Here is a 9305-nt window from a genome sequence, read left to right on the forward strand (position 1 = left end):
AAACTTTTTTTTCCAAAAAAAACCATAGCCCCCCCCCCCCCCCCTCAAGAAAATCAAATGGTTGCTGCCCTACATGCAGTCGATAGTCGATGTAGGCCTTGTGTAGGTTCAGTGTACACAAAATTAGACATTCCGAACTGTAATTTTTCCATTTATATGTAAAAAAAGAAACGATTTTTATATAAATTGATACTTATATAACTTATTAATTAAGTTCTTTACAGAAATATTTGTCTAAACTTGATATATTTATTTGTTATTAAAACACTTTACGTAGCCTTATTAACCCCTCAAAACTCATCCATCATCATTGCCGAACACATAATTCCTTAGAAAAGGTCTTCCCGAATCGACTGGACGTACACACTGACAGAAATATATGCCACTGGTCTTTACTCTAACAACGATTCACTTATAAATGCAAATTACTGAAAAAGGGTGAGGTTAATTGTTTGTTTGTGTAGAATCTCAGATCCGTTAAAATAGAATTAGAAATAAAAAAAATATCACCCTCTCCTTTTGCCAAAAAAATAATTTGTAGAAATAATACCATTTGAGACAAACAGAAAAGATAGAAATATAGTGATCCTTAACATCGCAATTCTTTTTCTGTGTCTATAAGCACGCTGATGCAGCCTACATTTTTAATGCGTAGTCGAGACATCTTTAAACTACTGCAAATCATCCAAAATGACTTTCTTAAAGGAGCCAACCACTTTACTTTAAAAAAAAAAAAAAAAAAAGGGGGGGCGGTTCTGAGTCCGAATTTTTTCTTGCGCGAAGGTTAATATTCATTTTTAGCTCACCTGGCCCGAAGGGCCAAGTGAGCTTTTCCCATCACTTTGCGTCCGGCGTCCGGCGTCCGTCGTCCGTCGTCCGTCGTCCGTCGTCGTTAACTTTTACAAAAATCTTCTCCTCTGAAACTACTGGGCCAAATTGAACCAAACTTGGCCACAATCATCATTGGGGTATCTAGTTTAAAAAATGTGTGGCGTGACCCGGTCAACCAACCAAGATGGCTGCCACGGCTAAAAATAGAACATAGGGGTAAAATGCAGTTTTTGGCTTATAACTCAAAAACCAAAGCATTTAGAGGAAATCTGACATGGGGTAAAAATGTTTATCAGGTCAAGATCTATCTGCCCTGAAATTTTCAGATGAATCGGTCAACCCGTTGTTGGGTTGCTGCCCCTGAATTGGTAATTTTGTGGAAATTTTGCAGTTTTTGGTTGTTATCTTGAATATTATTATGGATAGAGATAAACTGTAAACAGCAATAATGTTTAGTAAAGTAGGATTTACAAATAAGTCAACATGACCGAAATGGTCAGTTGACCCGTTTAGGAGTTATTGCCCTTTATAGTCAATTTTTAACCATTTTTCGTAAATCTTAGTTATCTTTTACAAAAATCTTCTCCTCTGAAACTACTGGGCCAAATTGAACCAAAATTGGCCACAATCATCATTGGGGTATCTAGTTTGAAAAATGTGTGGCGTGACCCGGTCATCCAACCAAGATGGCCGCCACGGCAAAAAATAGAACATAGGGGTAAACTGCAGTTTTTGGCTTATAACTCAAAAACCAAAGCATTTAGAGGAAATCTGACATGGGGTAAAAATGTTTATCAGGTCAAGATCTATCTGCCCTGAAATTTTCAGATGAATCGGTCAACCCGTTGTTGGGTTGCTGCCCCTGAATTGGTAATTTTGTGGAAATTTTGCAGTTTTTGGTTATTATCTTGAATATTATTATAGATAGAGATAAACTGTAAACAGCAATAAGTTTAGTAAAGTAGGATTTACAAATAAGTCACATGACCGAAATGGTCAGTTGACCCGTTTAGGAGTTATTGCCCTTTATAGTCAATTTTTAACCATTTTTCGTAAATCTTAGTTATCTTTTACAAAAATCTTCTCCTCTGAAACTACTGGGCCAAATTAATCCAGACTTGGCAATCATCATCTTTGGGGTATCTTGTTTTAAAAATGTGTCCGGTGACCCGACTATCAAATCAAGATGGCCGCCACAGCTAAAAATAGAACATAGGGGTAAAATGCAGTTTTTGGCTTATAACTCAAAAACCAAAGCATTTAGAGCAAATCCAACACGAGGTAAAATTATTAATCAGATCAAGATCTATCTGCCCTATAATTTTCAGATGAATCTGACAACCCATTGTTGGGTTGCTGCCCCTGAATCGGTAATTTTAAGGAAATTTTGCTGTTTTTGGTTATTATCTTAAATTTTATTATAGATAGAGATAAACTGTAAACAGCAATTATGTTCAGCAAAGTAAGATTTACAAATAAGTCAACATGACCGAAATTGTCAATTGACCCCCTAAGGAGTTATTGTCCTTTATAGTCAATTTTTAACAATTTTCATAAAATTTGTACATTTTTATTAACATTTTCCACTGAAACTACTGGGCCAAGTTCATTATAGATAGAGATAAATGTAAGCAGCAAGACTAGTAAAGTAAGATTTACAAACACATCACCATCACCAAAACACAATTTTGTCATGAATCCATCTGCTTCCTTTGTATAATATTCACATAGACCAAGGTGAGCGACACAGGCTCTTTGGAGCCTCTAGTTTTTCGATGGTACCAATTCAATATTAAAAACTATTATGTATGGGGAAACTTTGGATTCAGACTATTTTTCATTCTAATCATCTGTATGACCCGATTTTTTTTCAATCAAATTGTGGAAAAATCCATCCCCCCCTTTTTTTTAAGTCAAATGGTCGTTCCCTTACTGCTAGAAAAGTTGTTCGAAAATTTGAGTTCGGTTCTACGTAATGAACATTTAAATGACATATAGTTTACAAGTGTGAACACATCTTATGTACAGGTAACTGAACAAGGTGTATAGATGTGGACAAATCTTATGTGAAACTAGTGTAGATTACATTAAACCAAATGTAAACATGTTTACTGTACACGGCGTTTGGTGTGAACACGGCATTAGCCTTTTAAGTGGAGATAACTCTTCTAGTAAAAATTTATAACTGAAATTTTTAATTTTTACGTGTAGCAAGGAAACAAGTTCAATGACTCCATTTTTTCTTTTTATTTTATTTCAAAATTCTATCTTATCGATTTCTTTTTATGCAAAAAAATGTGTTTTTTCATGATCATTCTTGCCAAATTTAGGCAATTTACAACGACGCATAGCTTGAAAAATAGCATCCTTTTTATTATATTTTGAAAAAGCATAGTTAAATTTTTTTTGGCAAAGTTTAAGAAAATCCTAGTGGAAGATATTAGCAGGCAAAATCGAGGGAATTGTGCAAATGATGATACAAGCATGAAAATTACCACAAAGCATCATTATTATATACTTTTAAAGAAACAACTGCTGGCCATTAAAAAAAATCATTTTTTCAAGATGGCCACCGCCGTTTTCTAAAATGGCTGTTTTTTCAGTTTGAAAATACTGATTTTTTCGGGAAAACTTTTCGTTTACCTTCTTTTAGTGAAAAACAGCTGTCAGGTTTGGTAGCTACCTTCTTTACATGTGAATAATTCACTAGACATGAGTATTTGACACATACAGGGTTTGCGCATGCGCGAAAATGTAACAAAATTCATTAAAAAATATTTTAACTATTTACTGTAAAATAAATGATTTGGGATTTTAAATGATATTATGATTTGGTTTGATAACATTGTTCAAGGTTATGGCACACATGATTTAACAATTTTGCGCATGCGCAAACTATTTTTAGACATAATGAGTGATTTGTTTGTACTACCAGTGCAAACTGGTATAAATCGTAGTTCATCTCATTACTCTAAAAGGCAAGTAAGTGTAAAATCTATGATGCCACTGTTTAAAAACAAGCCAATTCAGTTGCAATGATCAGGTATTTGATGGATAAGATGGAAAATGTGGTTAAAACGAGAAAAAACATCAAAAGTAACGGCCGATCAGCCACTTTTGGTAATGTATATTCAGTGGGAATTGCCTGATTTGTACAGAGAAGATAGGTTTATCGTCATGTAAGGTGGATTTCATATTGAAATGACTTGTTATAAAATTCTGGGTGATATATTACCTGACGGTAAAACCATTATTGCAACACCTAGAACGGCATATGCTTGTATGTATGTTAAAATGCACCTAGGACTAGACACGCGCATCATATAACTCTATGTGTTTTAGCTTGAAAGGTATATATCGGCTTAAGAAAGCTAAACACAGAAATTATAATCATGTCATGACTCTGTGACGTTCCATGATTTGATAGACTGGCGTAAGAAAATATAGTCATCTCTACAACAGTTCAATTCCTGGTGTTCAATTATCAAATAAGAACTTCTTGTGAATTTGGTAGTATGCTTATTTCATGAGTCAGATTTTTTTGTACAAACAGTCCATATAAAGCATGATACTGTATTGATTTAGGTCTTGATCGTGTAACATATTCTCGATCGCGACCGACCTTCTCCGAGATATGGCTTTCCTTTTCCTAAGTCACCCACAGGTGGCAATTGATTTTGAAAATGATATTTTTACTGTACGTAAGACCAGAAAATATTTTTCTTATAACACAATTGATCAGACAAAAACAGAATAATGCAATTGTAAAGGGCGATGTGTTGTCATAGGTTTAACCGAAGACCTCATTAAGACGTATTGATGGTATCTAGACCAGAAGTCAGTAGACTATCAGATAAATTTGCAAGATCTAGTGGTTTGAGGCATTCTATAATAGATGAACGACTTAATGAACACAGAAGGTTTTTTTTAAAAAGATCAAAGGCAAATAATTTGAAGATCGTTTGAAGCAAATACAAAACGAAGGAGAACCGGTTTCTTATAACCAGATTAAAAAGAACAACTCCTTTAATGTCGGTAAAATAAAACTGTAAACGTTTTTGTAAAAAAACAAAGCTAGAGCTCTTATATATCTTTTCTACACTTTTATTTTTTGTCGCAGTGGACAAATTGATTTGGAATATTTCTTAATCCATAAAGACAAACTGCTCCTCCGTTTTTGTCTTCGGTTGTCATTTTAAACAGTGGTATTAAATCGGTGCAAGTGGATAAACTTGAAATATTTTGTAATTTGTATATCCAAATTCTGACGCATTTATCGTTGATAGAGCAGCAATGGTTAATTCCAGGTCACCTTGTAGGGAATCAATATTGGATGATTTTGCAATTGTGTTTTACGGCCTTAAATAAAATCTTGCATCGATAAGTATTCAAGAGTAGATATTGTGATAGATTTACTAAATGAATCATTGAAAGGCTAGATGTGAGAAGACAACAGTTGGGTTCTTGAGTAGTTTTCTCTATGAAGATGACAACGAAACGAAATTTTTCAAGTGACTTGCCGACAGAAATGCTTCTGTAGAGACTAATAAGGATACTTTTCAGCTATCCCTTGTAAGCATGGAGAAGCAGATATACGAATGTTTGGCCTGATTATGAAAATTGTTGTAGGACGGTAATTTAAGGTAGCACCGACACAGATGTAGCAGTATTAAGAATTGCAGCACTCCAAAAATATGGTGGAACAAACTGTGAATAGGTTTTGGCTGAATGAAGACTTTTGATGGCTTCCTGTACGTGATATATCAAATGCGTTTGGTCCTCGTGTAGCTACTCTTCCTTTCATTCATACATTCGGTGCATGTGAATCTAGGGGAATAGGTCAGTTTGGATGACATAGGAAGTATTTCAACATGTAAGGGACTTACTTATTTCTTTGCTGAAGTATAAAGAAACATACAAGGACATAAAAGAAGCATTTGTTTACATCATGTATAACAGAAAAACATCACTATTTGATGTTAATGAGGCACGATGTAAATTTTAGCCCAGGAAGCAACGGCATTGTGATGTAGTTCCGCCCACAAGAGCTTTTTTCGGAGCACATCCAAAGACCATATCCAAAGTTGCATCCTCCTGTCGGGAACTTTTGAAATGAGGAGGCGAAAAATCCAGTTGTGTTGGTGACTGTAAATGCTACCGTTCTGTCCTTCCTTGTACGAGTTTTGTTATTGGCTACTGTCCGATAATTTAAAGATAACGAACCAGTCTTTCTCACAAAACTAGGCATTTAATCTTAACAAAGAATGTGATTTCACTTGTTAAGTTGATGAAAATTATAAAAAAATACATTTTCAAAAAATTTGCCGCCATTTTGAAACCGGAAATCACTCTTTTTTGTCATTTAAGTGTTGTTTTTCAGTACTTTAGGAACTGTACTTTACGCTTTTTAAAACCTTACATTGGATTATAACTATAACACAACTTTCAAAGATTTACAACTGGATATGACGCCATTTGCAAAATGATCAGTGGCCAACTTGAAAAAAATGGAAATTTTGATGGCCAGCGCCTGATTTCTTTTAATTATGGTTTAGTCCACCTGTATACCAAATTTCATGCTTGTATTTCATGCTTGTGTTATTACTTGTTAAGTTGATGAAAATTATTAAAATATTTTTTACGTACTTGCATCTAATTTGGAACCGGAAACCACTATTTTTCTTCAGTTATGTGTTGTTTGTCGTACTAAGGAGCTGTTTTAAACGTTTTATCATATCTTACATTGAATTATACATAACACATCTTTTAAGGATAAAAATCCCTTGTAAAATTGCTTGAAAGTAAAAAAAAATCGAAATTTTTGACTCGTTAGCCGACATTTTGAAACCGGAAGTCACCTTAAGTTTGATTAATGTATTGTCTAGTCGTTATTTATGAACTGTCATTTTCTTTTTATCAAATCTAACAATGGATATTACATATAACACACCTTTCAAAGGATTAACAAATATTGGCTAATTTGTTATGACGCCATTTTCAAAATGTGTGGTGGCCATCTTGAAAAAATTATTATTTTTTCTGGCCAGCAGCGGATTTTTTATAAGTATCATTTAGTTAACCTTTATACCAAATTTCATGCTTGTATCACGATTTGCACAATTATGTCCATAATATCTCCCACTAATCCTATTTCAGGAAACATTTACCTATGATTTACCTTAAGAGCAATTTTGGGGACGGAAATCAATAAGCCTAACTAGTGACGAATATGAAAATGTTCAGTGGCAAATATTTCAATATTCTATTTGTTTTGTTAACAATCAGTTTCTATTAAATCAATGTCTTAAATGTGATTGACAGTTATGTCTTTTTTGTAACAACCTTCTTATATATATTGCACACATTGAAATTGCTTTACACCCTACTTTTAAATGGCTGCCGGAGTTGGATTTTAATTGTGACAACCCTTTCGGCGTTTAAACCGTTTATTTATAACTATTTTGGGGACTGTTGTCAAAACTGTTACAACTTTGAAATACTAGTAGTTGTACCAGTCCTATAACAAATGTGACAACAATATTTAGCGTTTTTGCAGTCGACAAAGTCTTTTAAAGTTTCAAAGTTGAAACAGATACAAAATAACTGCAACTGAAATTTAACAGCTGCTATACAATGTACATTTTTGACAGATATTAACAGTCGTAGAACGACTGTTTCTGGTATGGTCAGTTGTTTTTCGTCCAGTAATGTATATATGATACATCAACAAATGATCAAAGTTCACGGCATTGCATTCATACACGATTTTTTTTTACATAATGCTTTACCTATTAACGAAATAAATAAAAAATCTTAATTTTGGTGAATCGTATTGAAGACAAAGAGCGCCATGAAATTTGAAATTTTCGGATAAATTCACTTTCTTTCATTTTTGAAAGCTTATTTAGAATCTTTAAAAGACTATATTGGAGACTGGCATAAATTTTGACCTTAAACTTTGCCGTGCCTTATCTATACTATTAAACGAGAAGACCTCATTTCATGTGTCGCTTCTCCTCCTTCAACAATAAATTTATCATTATGCCTCTATGTCATATAGGTCCATGCATAGTCGCATTTGTCATTCATTCTTATGATTATTCAGTTTGCGTAATTTTGGGAGAAAAACGAAAAAAAGGCGTCCGGATATAATTTCAATCATCAGACAGACTTTTAAGTCATAGACAATACTTCCGGTTTTAAACTTTTTAAGATAATTTTCATAATTACTCGAGGACAGGACAATTATTTTCGCGTTATTCTGCATGTATACAATGATTATACTTCTATAATATATAGAGACTCTCGATATAATACAGCAGTGATCGCCATGGAGAAGAAACTTGGAATTGATAGTTAATTGTAAATACACTGTATTTGTAATATACGTATGTTCATAGTACAATGTATATAGAAAGGCGAACATCATGGAATTTTACAGAAAACAAGAAATAACGGACTTTGGAAAAAAGGGAGAGGGCTTAAAACACTTGTCCTGTCTCCAAGTACCTATGACTTTGGATACCAAATACACTTTATTTATAATAAACGTTTGTTAATAGTATACAGAAAGGCGAAAATCACTGCATGGAATTTCTCTGAGTAAACAAAAAGATAATTGTTTATAATAAACGTATGTTCATAGTATACAGAAAGGCGAAAATCACTGCATGGAATTTCTGTGAGTAAACAAAGAGATAACGGACTTTGGAAAAATGAAGAGAGCTTATAAATAAAATAATTGTCCTGTCTCCAAGTACCTATGACTTTTGATACCTTTTATAATTCTCCAGACAAAATCTTTTACAAAAATTCATTCTACAACAGTTTATATACTTTGAACCAAGCTCTAAGATTTCGCGGGTGTATTCTAGTATACTATTAAATGAGGAAACCTCATTGTGTGTCGCTGCTCTTCCTTCCACAATAAATTAATCATACCTTTGTGTCATACAGGTACCATGCATATATAGTCGCATGTTGGCATTCTCGCTTATGTTTATTCCGTTTGGAACATATCACAGTAATGAAGAAAAACAACTTCACAGTACTGAACAAAGACCATGTCACAGAATTGAACAAAGACAGTGCCACAGTACTGAACAAAGACAATGTCACAGCAGTGAACAAAGACAATGTCACAGTAGTGAACAAAGACAATGTCACAGGATTGAGCAAAGACAATGTCACAGTACTGAACAAAGACAGTGCCACAGTACTAAACAAAGACAGTGTCACAGTACTAAACAAAGACAATGTCACAGCAGTGAACAAAGACCATGCCACAGTACTGAACAAAGACAATGTCACAGTACTTAACAAAGACAATGTCACAGTATTGAACAAAGACAAAGTCACAGCATTGAACAAAGACAATGTCACAGTACTGAACAAAGACAATGTCACAATACTGAACATAGATAATGTCACAGGATTGAGCAAAGACAATGTCACAGTATATATTGAACATAGAC

This window comes from Mytilus trossulus, chromosome 14 (assembly GCF_036588685.1).
Source record: "Mytilus trossulus isolate FHL-02 chromosome 14, PNRI_Mtr1.1.1.hap1, whole genome shotgun sequence".
NCBI lineage: Eukaryota > Metazoa > Mollusca > Bivalvia > Mytilida > Mytilidae > Mytilus > Mytilus trossulus.